The sequence below is a fragment of the Grus americana genome, chromosome 9 (genome assembly GCF_028858705.1).
Source record: "Grus americana isolate bGruAme1 chromosome 9, bGruAme1.mat, whole genome shotgun sequence".
NCBI classification, from domain to species: domain Eukaryota; kingdom Metazoa; phylum Chordata; class Aves; order Gruiformes; family Gruidae; genus Grus; species Grus americana.
Window position 1 is genome coordinate 25,447,536 of NC_072860.1, and position 16,024 is coordinate 25,463,559.

Genomic DNA, 16,024 nt, shown 5'->3' on the forward strand with positions numbered 1-16,024 from the left:
AATAAAGACTAATCCTTTAGTCTCATCTTTAGGCTAAGAATTAAAGACCTAGTTTCACCCCAGTATGCTTTCAGAGAGTAAACACAGAAGGAAGATGTGTTCTGGCCAAAAGATTATTTCATGTATTTAAGCATTTTTTTCGTCTCAACACTGCGAAGAATTAAACAGGGCATCCACAAACTACAGGCAGTTTATAATTTAACATGCTCTAAAGTCTTTGCGAGACTGGATCATTATTCAGTAAAATAATGGGGCCAGAAGCGGTAGATATACATTCAAACATACCAGCAAGTTCATCTTTTTCAGATATTTCTCAAGAGCAGCAGTACTCCTGAAAACCATCAAATCTTTCTGTGATTAGATACAAAAATCACAGCAGGTAACCGAGAGGCATAAGAGATGTGCAATCACAATTAAACAAAACCAGAAAGAAAGGGAGAGAACGTGTCGCCTAGATAACACAGGGCGACAGAAAATACGTACGCTAACGCATCACCTTTGAAATCAAGGGAATAGGGTGATGAGATGCGAGTGAAAAACCTGGGAAATCTCTCGTAAAAAGTAATATTTGATCCATTTATCTTACAACCAAGGGTTGCAAAATCTTTTGCTTCCCTCTGAGACAAAAAAGCATTAGCTGAGGTTTCGAAGAGCTGCTTAGCTGGAAATCTGACCAGTCTTGAAGAGGCTGTTAAACGAAGATTACAGTAAGCTGTGTTTCCAACTGTGTGAAATCACAGGAGGTAATCAAAGCACCGCTCTCAACAGAAGGAAATTCCACAGAGATGCTTTGCGCAGAGAGGAGCAGGACCTGCCCTGTGGCCACGAGGCAAACCATCGACTCCAACCCAAACGAACGTACTGCTACCGGAGCCGGGTCCCAGCACGCGGATTTTTAACTGGGAGGGTGAACCCTGTGCAACAGCAGGAGATCTGGCCGCAGCCTTGATGCCGGTGGCACCGCTCAGCCCAGGGCGATGGGACCGGCCCCCGCAAGGTTATTTTATGGGGGTGTTTGGCCAGTGATGCTACTTTTGTGTAATATTAAAATATTATTACCTGCCGTTATGAATATGACAGATTTAGAACTAGTTCTTGTACTGGGAATGAAATTCAGCTCTTGAATTTATTCCTCTTACCACAGGATTCAGACATCTCTTTCAATTTACTCCAAACAAAATCAGAACAAACTCGGTATTGTTAATAGCAATCTAGAGAAAAATCTAACCGGAAGGATGAACACTGTGAAATCATAGACCACAAAAATCTTTCAGGAGAAATTATAGTGCAGGAAAGTAGCAGAATAATGTTATTGAACACAGGCTTTTATTTTAAACTGTAAATAACAATGTTTGTCTTGGGATTGGTTTTCAATTATAAGCCTAGTACAGTCACATCGTTTGTTATGTGTTTAGCCTTCAGGATGAATTGTAGATAATTACTAGATTGGATTAAATGAAAAACTTGGTATCTGCACCACTGGGCATTCTACTAGTCTTGAATCTCCAACAACAAAACCATCAAATTAACAAGCTCAACTATACTGTGATTAACACTGAAACGTAACTTTTTGCCTCCTAGAGATAATCTTAATGCTGAAATAGTTAATTAACTTAAGCTATATTTTAAATCAACTAGACAGTATTAAAATGGACAGTAACTGTAAGAGCCGACATGAAACACTCCACAAGTGGACCATGACACTAGAGCGCATAATGGAGTCATAACTTACCAGTTATAGCAAATACTGATGCACCAACAATTAAATTTACACCTTAACAGTTCTAATTTATTTTTATTATCTAGTAATAATAAAGTCTTTCTCATTAATAGTAACTTTTCCTATTTTTTTAACTGGTAACAGAGAGTACTTGTACTTTTTGCATACGCAGTAAGTGTTAAGAGTTTCCTCGCTGATATTTAACACCGTCTCTTTATCAGTTTAATGTCTTTTCTACTCACGCTTTCGGCAGTGTATGTTCTGCTTTTCCACTGCAGGGCTTAGGATGATGTATAACATTTTACTTCAAGGAAACACAGTATCTTTATATAAAGTGCCCTGTTTTCAATTCCCTCCTCCATATTGCAGTATCTCAACTGTATGCAGAATGAGAAATTATTTGTATGCAAAGGATACGCTCGGTTACCTATTCTTTCTGCCCTTCAGCCTCTCTAAAGGAACCGTGGTAAAACATCTCTCTCTGGCTTTTTCTGCTACCCTCTTCCAAAAACTCTTGCGAGATTTTCAGTACCTGTTTTGTGTCAATGCTTAAAATTGTTGTTACTTCACCTGAACAGTTTAATGTTGAAATTTAATTTTTCTCCGCATATGTACGATCACAGTTTGCCAATACAGATATAAATGGCTATTAATTTTTTCCATTCCCGTGTCACTATCTTTTAAAGCAGCACTTCGTGTAGAACCACCTCTACGGAAAACAATAAACACGGAACATCCGTTAGTAAAAATTCCTGACACCAAAGGACAGCTTACCACTCTGGAATTTGATCCGGTGTGAAAATTGCTTCTTAGCCCAGCATTTGCAGTGGCTGAGCCTTAGGATATCGGCATCCTAACTAGCATCCAAATGTCAACGTATCGTAATAAATAAATAAAATGTGAATCATTACTTAGCATGCATAGACTATTGGATATACTTAGCATACTGATTTTAAAGTAACGGTGGATCTCTAGCTTTATTCTGCCCACCTCAGGGATAGGTTTTCTGAGGGGAAAAAAAACACCTATCTGTATTTCACATAGACTAAACCAGCAGCACTGCAGTTTGAGCCAGCGGTGCGCTGAGAGGACGATGTGCTTCCCTAAGAAAAGAAAAAGTTACAAGATACGCCGCAGAGCATCACCTCGCTGCTAGCCTGCATCTTTAGTGGTAAGCAGAGATAAGCAGATTTGACTACAGAAATCAAGTATTTCATGTCTTTTGGGAAAGAAAAAAAAAATAAATCAATTGGTGTATTTAAAGCTAATTCTGAAGTCTCATGCAAATCACTTGAGTTTCATTTTCATCCCCCCAAGATAATCTTGCCTACCGGCCTCTCTCAGAACTAAACTTCCCAGAGAAAGTCCATTTTCCTGCATGCTGCCTTTCACTCCAGTTCCCAGCAAGCACTCACCTACATTTCCTTCTTACTGAATCTAAAGAAAAACATATCGGACTCTTCACATCTTAATTGCTCAAAATTCATCTTCTGTAACCCTTAACAGATGCTGATAGTCTGAATCTCTTTGGATTTCAAAGAAACTGGGGTAATTCTTATCACATTTAGTAATGTTTCCATTTACTGACCTTTCCCTACTCCTGGGGAAATCAACAGGAGAACCAAAAAAAAAAAAAAAAATCATTTGGCTGGTTTTGAAAAATGAAGGGCTCATCTGAGTTCCTGGAGGTTATCTAAAAAATTCCTGGAAAGGGCTGAATTTTCAAAGCGCTCCTTAACACTTTGGCTTTCTCTCCCAGCTCAGCCTCGGGTCGTGCTCGCGTCGCTCACCACTGTCAGGAGGAGAACGGGGCTTGAGGAGCACCCGAGGAGCACCCAGGGCAGGGGACCACCCGTGAGGGGACGAGGTCGAGGAAGGAGCCCCTGTCCACACGGAAGCCGGGGCATCCGAGTGCCGGTCTCGACAGCATAAGCCCTGTTACCACACTATGGAATACACCGAGGTTTGCGTTCATCGCACAATCGATCTCTTATTTCCATCAAAACGACAGACAGAACAATCAAAATAAGAGGAATGCGTTGTATTACGCCGTCCTGGTTAATCATATGGTTGGTTTCTGATAGCACAGGAAGCATCGAAGGGAGAAAAGAACTACCAAGTTTGGGGTTTTCTTCATAAAGCAATTTGTGAGGTAGTGGTTACATACACAATGGTATCTTTACCCCTAAAACCAATTAGAAAGAGAAGCGTGATGACCCAGCGCGTGAGCTATAAACCCTCAATGATCCTGTTTCACCTGCGACAAGAACCTTTGAAAGTATGAAAATGTTCGCTGCTTCCTTGGGATTTCTCGAAGCATTCAGGTGGCAGCTAAATGAGCTTGAGGAAAGAAATTACTTGGGTCAAAGATTCTCGTCCGTTTGGCCAAAACACTTAAGAGGAGAAGAGATGATTTTACTTAGCCTTCAGTGATGAGGAGCTCAGATTATTCCAGCGTTCCAAGGATGAGCTGCACATTTTAAAAAGTAACATTTCAGGCAGTGCACCACAGCTGCATGCTTCAGAACAGAAATTTGCTATCAATTTTCCTTACAACTTGATCCCAATTCTGCCTCCTGTTAAGAGCCAGACTAGCTTAGCTTTTACTTAGGATTTTTAGAGGATAAAAAGTGCAGTGACAGTGCAAGCCTTCCCTTTACTAGAAAAAAAATGGATGCCTTAGCTGTTGGCATGGAAAAAACCTTGACAAATAATCCAGCACATAAAACAAGGGAGGTACTGATGGTTTTGTCCATTTGTATGCAAAATATGGCTAGAACACCTTTTTCCTTTTCTAGTTTCCTGAGGTTTAGTGTTACTAAAACACATTATTATACTAATAATGCATTTAAAATTAAGAAACATGGAAAGCAAACGGATAGGTAGAGGAAATCCAAACCTGCACCCAGCTATGTGATAAGAGGGTAAAATAAAAAATATGTGCTGAGCTCTTTGGCTTTCTCGATTTGTGGCAAGAAGGAGTCAGAAAGGAAAGCAGGACTATTCTGATACTCACCCGAGGATGGATTTGCCTTGTGACCTGGGAAAGAAATTAATACCAGGATAATTGCCTGAGTAATTATGGCACTGGTGAACCAGGTTCCTCGCCCTGTCTGCTGGCAACCCGCTCCTGGGACGGAGGGGCTGCGGGTTGGTTTCCCACGACACCGGCAGGAATCAGAGCTCCTTAACCACAACCGAGGGTGCAATTAAGAGCACGGTGTAGAGAAACGGGTGAGCAGAAAATAACATGCATCCCAAACAGGTAAAAAAAAAAAAAAAAAAAAATCTTTTGTGCAATTGAGAGGAACTTTATAAAGCTTCCCTGCTTGTGAAGATGAGGATTTTGGTTACTTACCAGGCAGGACTAGCAAGGACTGACCGTACTTTGGTGGACGTCTTTGTTTCAACTCCAGAAGACCAGGGACCAAGCTCCCAGAACCTAACGAGCCAAGCAGGCTGTAAATTCACTCAATGTACCGGTGAAAGGGGGATTGCTCGTCTGCCCAAAACCCCAGGGAAACTTTCTTGCTGCTCCTCCTAGCAGACGCCCTCGCGTTCTGTCGGTGGGATTATAGCTTCTGAGGAAGTTACGGTGGGAGCTACTGAGGACTGTAATCACTTATAATGCTCAGAGTTACTGAGGATTCGTCCCGATTGGCGACTAGTGCTTCTTTTGCGCTGTTTAAATCTTCATAGAAAATAAACCCGTCAGAAAAGAGTTTTATCTTATGGCTACAAAGCATTTTACGCTCTTTTGACACAGTATTCTTAATGCTCACCCCAAAATTCCTGCCAACTGTTGGAAGGCTGTAAGTCCTAAGAAATGGAAAAGAAGAAAAAAGTGCATCTGAGAGCAAAAACAACGTGACAGACTAATGGGTAAGAGGAGCAGCTTGCTTCTTGACACAAAAGCTCCTCGAACCTTGACACGAAAGCCCTGCTCCACACTGTTCATGCTCATGGGCAACTGCTCCGATAAAGAAGTGAGAACGGTAACAACTGCAAAGTACTTTAGTCAGTCACATCTAAAAGAGTAGACACACTTAAAAAACGCAGTATAAAGGAAGAAAAGAAAGGGTTGCAGTCTTCTCCTGCTCCTTGCGGGGCCCACAGAAGGATTCATTTCTGCTCGTGCTGTTGCGCATCGCCTAGGGATGCTGGCTGGCACACGGTAAGCAATGAGCCTGACCGTAATGACACGGTGCGGGCTGAAATGATTCAGGTGGCTGTCATGGGGAAAGCAAAAGAGAAAAGAAAAAAAAAATAAAAAAAATCACCCAAGTGGCACAGAGGTGGGAATGGAAATCAGCAGCCTGCTTTTATTCCTACTTTATACTTCAGGATTATGAATGCAGGCTTCAACCGCACGCTGCCTCCACCTTGCCTAACTTGTCACCTCATTTAATGCAACGTGGTGCAAACTGCCCGAGGTTAGAGGTTAGGCTCAGTACCTTACTCAAGCTCTGATCTTTTTATTTTTTTTTTTTTCCTCGTCATTTTATTGCAAACGCCACTTCACAAGATGAAACAGAATTGGTGGCAGTAATTTATTTAATCAGTCTGCAACACGAGCGCACGATGACGGAACGGACAAAGGCAACATCAGCTTGCTGCAAGCCACCGATCGCAGTATTCTCCTGGGTGCTGAAGTTCTGGTCTATCAGTAATTCTCAAATAAGGCTGCCATACATATAAAGTGCCATTAAATGCAGATGATCAGATGTGAGATATCAGTACAGCCCTAGTGCTCCCCTCAATTTCTTTTATTCTCCTCTTCCCATCAAAATATGGGTTCCGTATTTATGCATAGAATTTTCTTTGACATTAGCAACCGAGCGAATCCAAAGCGTGGAAGCGAGCACTTTACAGACGCACGGATACAAAGAGAAACGCTGCTGTGGGGACACAGAGCTTGGTTCAGCATGTCCGGTCCCAAAAAGCCTAATTCTTCCCAACCATAAGCCTCCCTATCTTGCCCCAAAAAGCCGTTTCCATTATAGGGTAATACAGACCATGAACACTTCTGTTTGCTTGCTTTGTTTTTGTTTTTTTTTTTTTTAAATGCATTAGCCATTTTCTTCGCTTTGAAAATCCTATTTTGTATAGATAATATAATTTAGGTGCTGTTACATTAAAATTTCGAGTCACATTCCCTTCACCATACCTTTCTGCATTAGGAAGGAAGAGATAAATTTTTAATCTTTTATTTTTAATGAAGATTAAAGAACAAGTTCTGCTTGGCTTGCCTTGGCACACCATACATTTTAATGTATATTGATTTGTATAAATGTCTCATTTAGAGCATATTTTTGTTAGTATTAACGGTTCTTGGACAGATAAGATTAGTCCTCCTGTAATACTGCCAGTCTCATTGGTCAAAGTTGAAGAACACATTACTTTGTTCTGAGATGAAAAAGGAAGACAAAGAGACAGCTCCTGAGACTGGAATATCAAAGGATCGATGTCCTCAGCAAGAACAGACAGCTACAGTCCGCAGGAGCCAGCACAAAATTCTGCCTTGTAGTCACTGCAAGGGGGACCTTTGTGCTTATTCTCCCTAATCATTTATTTCCATTTGTCCGTTAACTTCCACGGAATTTGGAGTTGATTTTATCAGGAAAAGGATTTAGGAAGCACTTCTGAAGGCGAGCCGGAATCCAGCAGAATCTTGTTACTACCCAGACGTATGGATTCTGCCGGGCTGTCTTTTGCTGTATGGGTACATATAGCATATGTAAACGAGGGAAACAGCAGTTCACATTTTCAACCTGAGTTTTAAAAATACTTCTGAGAACTCCCCATTCTCGTAATACAAATAATAACAAAAATGCCACACATTTGCTAAGCTTTTTTTTTGTTGTTGTTGTTGTTACCTACTGTGGTCCATTCAGACATCCACATGTCTCACATGTGGAAATATAAACTCCATGAATATGTGATCTCTCATGTAATCCAGACATAATCCAGAAACTTGCAGTAAATTAAACAATACACTTTTCCTATAGTTTAATGACAGAAAAAAGAAAGAAACAATACCAAAATAAAAAACCTAATCCAGATCACACTGCCTGCCTCTCTGGCTCCTCTCTAGATGCCATCTTAGCTGATTTCCTACCTCCTCTTTCTTCTCTTGAGCCACAATCATTTAACTCATGATGGCTAACAAATACAGTTCAACAATGTCTTAATGAAGTTACACAATGCCGTCTACCATGGATATAACCTTCCAGTAGACCAACACTTCTGAAAACCACGACCGATATTTCTCCACTATTTGCAAGTTTTCCTTGTGGAGCAAGAAGCATCTTGATCTTTCATTTCAGATTGCAAAGTCCTCAGCATATGATAGGAAATCCCAGGCCCAGATATCCTACAAATTATGCAAATGTGAGATAAATCCCTTTACTTTCTCCAGTGGAAGAAAACCAGTAACGCTTTCAGATTCACCTAAACTTCTCTAAGGATTTTGCTCCTTGTGAATAAAACTGGTCAAACTCTGTTTTCAAAAGCTATCTTCCTAGAACCATCCTCTCCTACCATTAAGATTCATAAAGATTTGGAAACATTAAAGCTGCAGCAAATACACCCTGACCCGTGTCTGTTACCGCAGTGAAACCATTTCATGGACAAATTGTCCATTTGCAACTTGATCCGTGTCTTTTGTTTCACTTTTCACCCATGCAACACAATCACAAATCAATTATGCTCTTTTTCCAGACCTCAATCCTTTTCAAAATGGACAGGACCATCTATATACGTCATGACCGTCTCTGGAAAGGCACCATTCCTTCCTTTGTAACAACAGATGTGGAGCAGGACGACCGGGTGATGGAAGTACAAATGGAGGACAAGGCTTTAATACGATGTTCTGGGAAGAAGAGAGAAGAGCAGAGACACTGAGATGTGGCAACACTGCATTTCAAAGCGTAAAGAAGTCAAAATCAGATCAGTAATGAGAACATGAGCTTTGGAAATTATTCAGCTGCAATGACAAAGGTAACAAACTCAACGGAATGCAATCATAAATAAGTTTAACAAAGACTTTTTCTTATTTCACAAACTTGTCTCATAACTTGATGTTTCTCCAGCTATGACTAGGGGACACCTCAATCCTTCCTCATGCCCTGCTTACTGCACAGATCCGACTACACACCAGCACGCCAACATCCACAGAGAGCTGAAAACCTGGAGTCAATACTAATATTAAATTTTGTAGGCTAATTTCTCCATGGTGGGGAAAACAGTTTTATAGGGAAGCAACACCAGGTATAGAAAAATAAATTACTATTAGAAAAGGCATTTTTCAAAACTAGTTAAGTGCTTTTCAAAATGCAGTGGACTTTGTTTTACTTCCCCTCTGAAAGCTCTGCTGAGCATCTGAGCGCTGCTGCCACGAGAGCTGGTCAATGACGGGCGAACTACTTAAGCCAGGATTTCTATCCCAAAAAGCAATCCAAGCCTTCTTGGTCCATTTATTGAATTTTATCATAAATAAAAGTAAAATGCAGTTCAGATAAACATCACAGCACAGAGCAGGTAAACTCTGATCTGAATTTAGCTCATCATCAGAGGGAAAAAATGGTTTCACTGTTGGTGTCAGCCTGAGGGAGTGTCACCACCGATTCCAGGGGTGCTGGGTGTCAGCTCTCGGGGAGCGAACGTCCTCGGCAGCAGCCTCTGCAGGCAGGAGGAAAGCCCTGCCCCGGGGAGCTGCCCCGAGGAGGGAGGCAGCCCCAGCCCTGCTTGCTGCGGAGCAGAGCCGCACACCCCGATCTCACGTTTTTGCCCAGGCCGACATCCCGTGAGGGCTGGCTGCGGGTTCAGGAGCCCTCAGGCCAATGCTGCGCCACGGCCAGTATTTCTTACACTCAGCATTGTCACGTTCCCCTTTTTCACTGCACAGAGAGATCCTCATTATCCTGTTGTTTCATTCACGCAGCAGAGAGGACAGGAACGACTCCAGTTTGCGGGCGCTCCGGTCAGCTGCCCAGAGGAGCACCATCACTCGCAGAGCAGATGCCTCAGCTGGCACCATGTGGGCACCGGGCAGAGCTCCCAGGGGGAAAAAAACCAAGCCCATAAAATTCACAATCGTGACGGTTTCACACTTTGTTTTAAAGAATGTGTTTTATACTGTATGGTACTTGTAACCCCATTTGGATTTATCTACCATGTATGCGCCACTTCACCTTTTGTTGGGTAAGTGGTTTCTTCGAGCTCTGCCATTCCCACATTTACAGGACTGGGCCGCCTCAGGTCGTGAAGCCAGTTTGTTCACCCCGAGCTAAAGCATCGGACTGCACAGCACCGTGCTACGAGACAAATAAATAACGACAGGCCTGCCCCGCTCCAGTGTATTTCTCCAACGGGCTTCTGCCATCGACTTCTGCAGAAGCAGGACCCATCAAAGGGTTGGAAAATATCTATTAAACTGACCACAGGCTTTAGGCTTGCATTTTTTAGCCTATGATTTTTAATTGCTTACTTCTGGTAACTTTCGAAATACTGGCAACCAAAAGAAAGTAATTGAAATAGGTGTAAAAACCGGCTGGTGATGCAAAGACCAGCACGTGAAGAAGATAAAGGGTGAGATTTGTCTGCTGGATTATGGAAAAGGTACATCGCTATTTTAATGTATTTACTACGAGGAAAAAAGATTTAGAAAACTTCACCCTCTATCAACAGGCACACACAATTCGTAGGCTTGTCTCTCTACAGACCGGTAAAGCGTAACGTATTAACGTGACTGCCAAGGATACAAGAAAAGCAAAGTTTTTAGGAAAATCATCCTTTCAATCATATGATATACTGTAAAAAAAAAGAGTCAACCTCCTCCTAGAAATCATGACAGCACTTAATTTGCAGGTGAAATAACAGAATTTCTTATTTTTAATCCTTAGTGATAACAAACGCAAAAAACGTTCACTGATATAAATGACATACATTAAGGTCAGCTCAGCTTTGGGGAACAGCGGTCCAGTCAAGCAAAGCATTGGAACATATGCCTAATTCTAAGTATAATTGACTAAAGTGGCTAAAATTGAGCACCTGCTTAAGTGCTTTCATGGCTTCATGCCTAATGAAATATTAATCACAAATGGCAGAGAGCCATTATACCAAGAAGGTCTTATTTATACTGAATTGAATTATATAATAATTAAGGTATATATAATCAGCCATAGTAGTAAGTCTGTCAGCGTTGCCATCTGAATCAGCACATTTCAAGAGTGCTAAACCTACAGCGAAATATTCCTGTTTCTAATTAACCTTGCCAGTGATTTTATTTTGCACAGAAACTTGCAAAGCACCTGTGCGCTCGTGAGACTAATCCCACTGCCTTCGCTCGCAGGAGAGTAACAAATGAAAAATAGGAATAACTGAAAAAACTCAAAACGATAGCAATAGTAGTTACGTTGTCCATGGGACTGGTAATAAACACATAAACTGTACGAGTTCTTTACCCTGCTTAATCCTTTCTGCTGGTTGATGAAATTCACGGCGTGTAGCAATGGTTTTCAAGCCTAATTCACACTAGTTCTCCAAGAGCACGGAAATGATTTGTTAAATTGACAACCGCCGCACTAGACTGTTTTCAAGTCTGCCTGGTCTTCCCATTACTCTACTTCAAAGACGGGGGATGCAAGAATTTTTTTCTTATTTTGAGCCTTCTCTAAATAGAAACCATCCAAAGGACGCGTGTTTGGTTTTCTGAATTTTTTAGAGTTTTAGAAATTTTAAAGCCAGTACTAACTTTTCTATACACCTCTTTTTTTTTAAACGAGAAATGAGCAGTTGGTCAAGACTTTGCCTGTGCATTCTTTAAAATGGTATGTAAGGCAAAGTCAAGGTATAAACTGCTTTATTAAATGGGTGTGAATTGTTATAATGATGAATAACAGCAAAACCAGAATTATATTTTTGTCACAATATCAGTTTCACGAGATGAGGATAAATTGAGATGCTACTCTCTCTTTATATAGAGTTCTAAAATATAATAACGGTAATTTTGAAAGAAATAATTTTCCCCACATTTCCTAGAGACAACTTAAATATAAAAAATATTATCACAAAACCAAACAGATCAGAATAGAAAGTAGACTCAAGTCTTTTTTTCCAGTCCTTTTTTACTCGGCATTACGGCAGTTACTGCTCCTATAGCGTCAGATTAAAATGGGGCTGATTATGCCGGGTTCTTAGTTTATCAGATCACAACTCGAGGAGCCTGATGTTTTCCATGAGAATTTAATATGTCAAAAAATATTTTTTAATTAAGTCTGAGCATCTTGCAAATAAAATATTGCACTACAATCAGATCAAACCAAATTAATGTTTGTCAAATGCCGTTTGGCATTTCCTACCAAACGGGGACAGTTTTGCTCCACGTGATTTTAGATGTGTGTAAACACAGTCTGCCAAAGTAAAGGCCGATAAGAACTTGTACGTGTGCTGTATTTTGAATAATCAACTCATTCATCTCATTCTGGCAGAGCATTTTAGTTTAAAAAGATGAGAGTTTGGACAATATAACCTTATTAAAAGAAGCTTTCACTGCACTGCTAAAAACAAACTCTTGCCTAAGGATAATTGTTGATGTTACTGTTTTCAACTGTTGATCTATTTAGAAAAGGAAAAAAAATCAGGACTAGGACCTGCTTTTAACCACATTCCCACAGCAAACATCATCTCAGGGCAGAAGCGGTTGCATTTACATAATGCGATACAGGTGCCCTGGGCTCTCGGAACAATAAATCCACCCTGCGCGGACAATGACGTGGATCTGATGAACCAGCTGTCGAGCACTGACCAGCCAGGCTCAACCGCGATGCTGGCGGTGGGCTGGGTACGGTGGGACCAGGCGCGGCACGCCAATGCGCGGGGCACTGCCTGACCATCGGATGGAAAATTTCCAGTTGGACTCAACTGGATTCGTAACAGATGAGGCAAATCCAAGAGTCACCTGTTAGCTTTGGGAAGAAGGAAAAAATTGGCACCGTACCGCTTCACCAAATGAGTCATCAGAATATAAAGGAAGAAATGGCATTAAAGGAGAAGACTGAATTTTACTTTCAGATCTGCAAGCTACATAAGAATATTTAATATTTGTCGCATTCTTCCTAGTGGGACAGTGACTCATTTAGATCAGGATTCTTTCATAGTTCAGCTTCAAGTGAATTACAAAAGGAACTCTCAAACAAAGAACACATTAAAGCTGAGTTTAAAGAGCACAATGCTCTGAAGGAGTACTCAGCTGTGCACGCTCCCTCAGACAATGCCAGTCTGCGTACAAATATAACTTACAACGAGGTCTGACCGGTGTGGTTTAGGCAGCTGTAAGCGAGAACGCCTTGGAGTTTAAACGCCCCTCTTCCAGACGTAGAAGTGAACTTCTGCAACGCGGAGCACGAAGCCGGGAGGTGACCCTGCCCGGGCAGGATGGGGATGGTCACAGCGCTGGGGAGCGGGTGAAGAGCTGGGGCCAGCGAGGGCTGCGGTGGAGAGGGTCCTGCCGCGGCTGCCCGAATGCTACAGTCTGCTGAGAGAAAGTACAAGATGTCCGGAAGGAGTTTTCACTTGGTACGTGTTCTTTATCTCGTCTATAATCGTGACCTTACAAGCTCAGGGGAGGATTTTAGGTCCAAGTTCTTCGTGAATCTTATTTCTAACTACCCGAACAACTGGAACCACAAATACAAACACTGGCTAAACCCACGCAATTTTAAAAATCTAGAGTTGTGAGTCAGAATTTTTAATTTCCAACACAGAAGGAATTTGTTACTCAAAGTTAAAATATTTGCCTTACAAACGCTGACAGCATTCAGACTTTGCGTCACCCGAGGAATAACAAATTACAGATTAGACACCCAGCTGTGGGGAAGCTACCGACCTCCCTTAGATCATATCCGTCATGTTTCAGAGCTTTCAAGTAGCGTCTAGAATGAAACAGGTCATAAATAAACGGTCTGGGAAACTTTTAAGATTGCCGCAACATCACCCGCGCATGAATGAGAAGCCTTCTGCCATGTCTAGCAGCACTGAGGTGGAATTCCCACTTTGATTCAAAATGCTGATGATCAACCAAAAAGCCTTCTCACGCAAGTGGGTTAATGAAGACTGTCAATGGAGGGGTCAAAATACCTCGGGCTCCTTTTGGCAGAGATCCTGAAAAGGTTAACGAACGAAATAGAAATGGAAATCCACCTCCAACCTGCCATATGTCTGCTACATTTCCACAACATCTGTGTTTGCAGCGAACAAGTCCCTGCACGCACTGATAGAGAGCTTTCGAGAACCCGGTTTGGATAATATTATCATTAGCAAAGGGAAAAATCGGCTTAATAGTAATGTCATGTAGGTCATGGAATTGCCTTGGTCTCCAGAATGTTGGCAGAGATCCCTGACAAGAAAAGCTAACATGGATTATTTTAGGAACTCAATGAACTGTGGACAACTTATGGCTGTAGAAATTATGTTATTACAGGATTTAAAATATTAGCGCCTCAGAAAAATTCAATACACTAAAACACTGGATGGGCAAAGCAGCACGCACGGAGATTCAGTACCAGCAGTGCTGCCACCACGCAGTCCTCATCGCACCGCACCTCATCCGACTTGGAAAATTAATCTGGTTCTCAAAGATGAATTATATTTATTTATTCTGCATTTCTTCAGGAATGCTGTGATAACAATTGTATGTGATAGCATCCATCAGTCTGCTCTGAATTAATTTTCCCCTGATGTTAAAACCTCAATTCTTTGGCTCGGTTGGGGTAAAATAAGTAGACAACCGCGTGCCATTTTCACATCGCTTCATCACAGTGTAATCTCCTTCAAAAGGAAACGGAACAGTCACATTTACCCAAGTGAACCGAACAATTATTGAAGGGTTACTCCCTGCCTCGGACATTTTCTCCCTCCCTGTGTCAGTTTTGGCTTGCCAGTGCCGTTTCCCTGAGAGTTGATACACTTCATCTCCCTGCCACCGGCTTCAGCAGGCGCTGCGGTCCCGCGGTCCCTTTATACTTCTCACGCCATCCAATACAACTGCAGATGTTTCCATTATCCGTATAAATGTCTAATCCTTTTCTGAACCCCACTAAGCTCTTGGCTTCACTGAACTCTTGTGGGAATTAATTCCACAGGTTAATTATGCATTTGTGTAAATACTTATTTTCTTTAATGGTTTTAATTTTGCTGCCTTTTGGTTTCATTATAAGTCCCCTGGTTCTTGTATTATAAGAAAGGATAAGTGAAAGTGCCAGATTTACTTTCTGTATATGCAATTCATTATTTGTGTATCTCCATCGTGTGCCCTCTTTATGTCCCCTCTCCACACTAAACCGTCCCAGAGTTTTAATTCTTTCTTCACACAGAAGCCATTCAAGCCATTTGCCATAATTAAAACAATTAATTTCAAGAAAAATCCAGACTGCTACAAGAGAATTCAGAAAGGAATGAGGAATAAGTTGAAAGAATGACTAAGCTTCCCCCATCTACTGGGAATTTTTGCAAGCCTTACGCCGCACACATTTCCATCCAGAAGCCCGCTGCTCTTAGGCTATCTAGCTAATAATATTTAAGTGTTCTAATAATCTGGTAAGGTGAAATTAATGTGTTTAATTTATTAAGAGCTTCTTCAGCAGCACTGCTGGATTTAAACTCATGATTACAAGAATTTAAATTCATTACAACAATGAGCACTTACATTCTTCCTAAACTTATGAGCCTGATTTTCTTCTGAGCATCAAGTTGAGAAGAAGAAAACTAAAAATAAAGCAAAATCTTCTTTATCCCCAGTAAGCTTTGGGACACAGGTGGCATTAAATAACATGTAGTTACTTTCTATAGATACTGAGATAAAGACTTTGTGGCTGAACTTTAGCCTATTAATATTTTAACAGCATCAATACCTACTGAAGCGTACTTCACCTTGAATTTCCTGGGGGCTTTTGCTGATACGTCTATGTTGCAACTCTAGATTCGCCCCAGTCGATTCAGTGAAGCTGTCACACAATCTACTCGGGAAGTTGAAGCTACGATGGTTCAGTGACTGTTAACATTAAGAAAGGGAGTTGCTGCAGCATCGCACAGCCTGTACGCCTCAACCCGTACAGACGGAGGATGACGTCAGTCCACAGGTCTAAAATGCTAACTTTTTAAGAACAAAAGCTGTGGTGTTTCAGGGATTTTTCCATGAAGTATGGCCCTTCTTGAAAACCTCCTCTCACACGATTTTTTCTTTTGATCTGTGAGGAAGGAAGGCTGCGACACATGACATGGTCGTCCAACTCTTTCAGTTGGAAA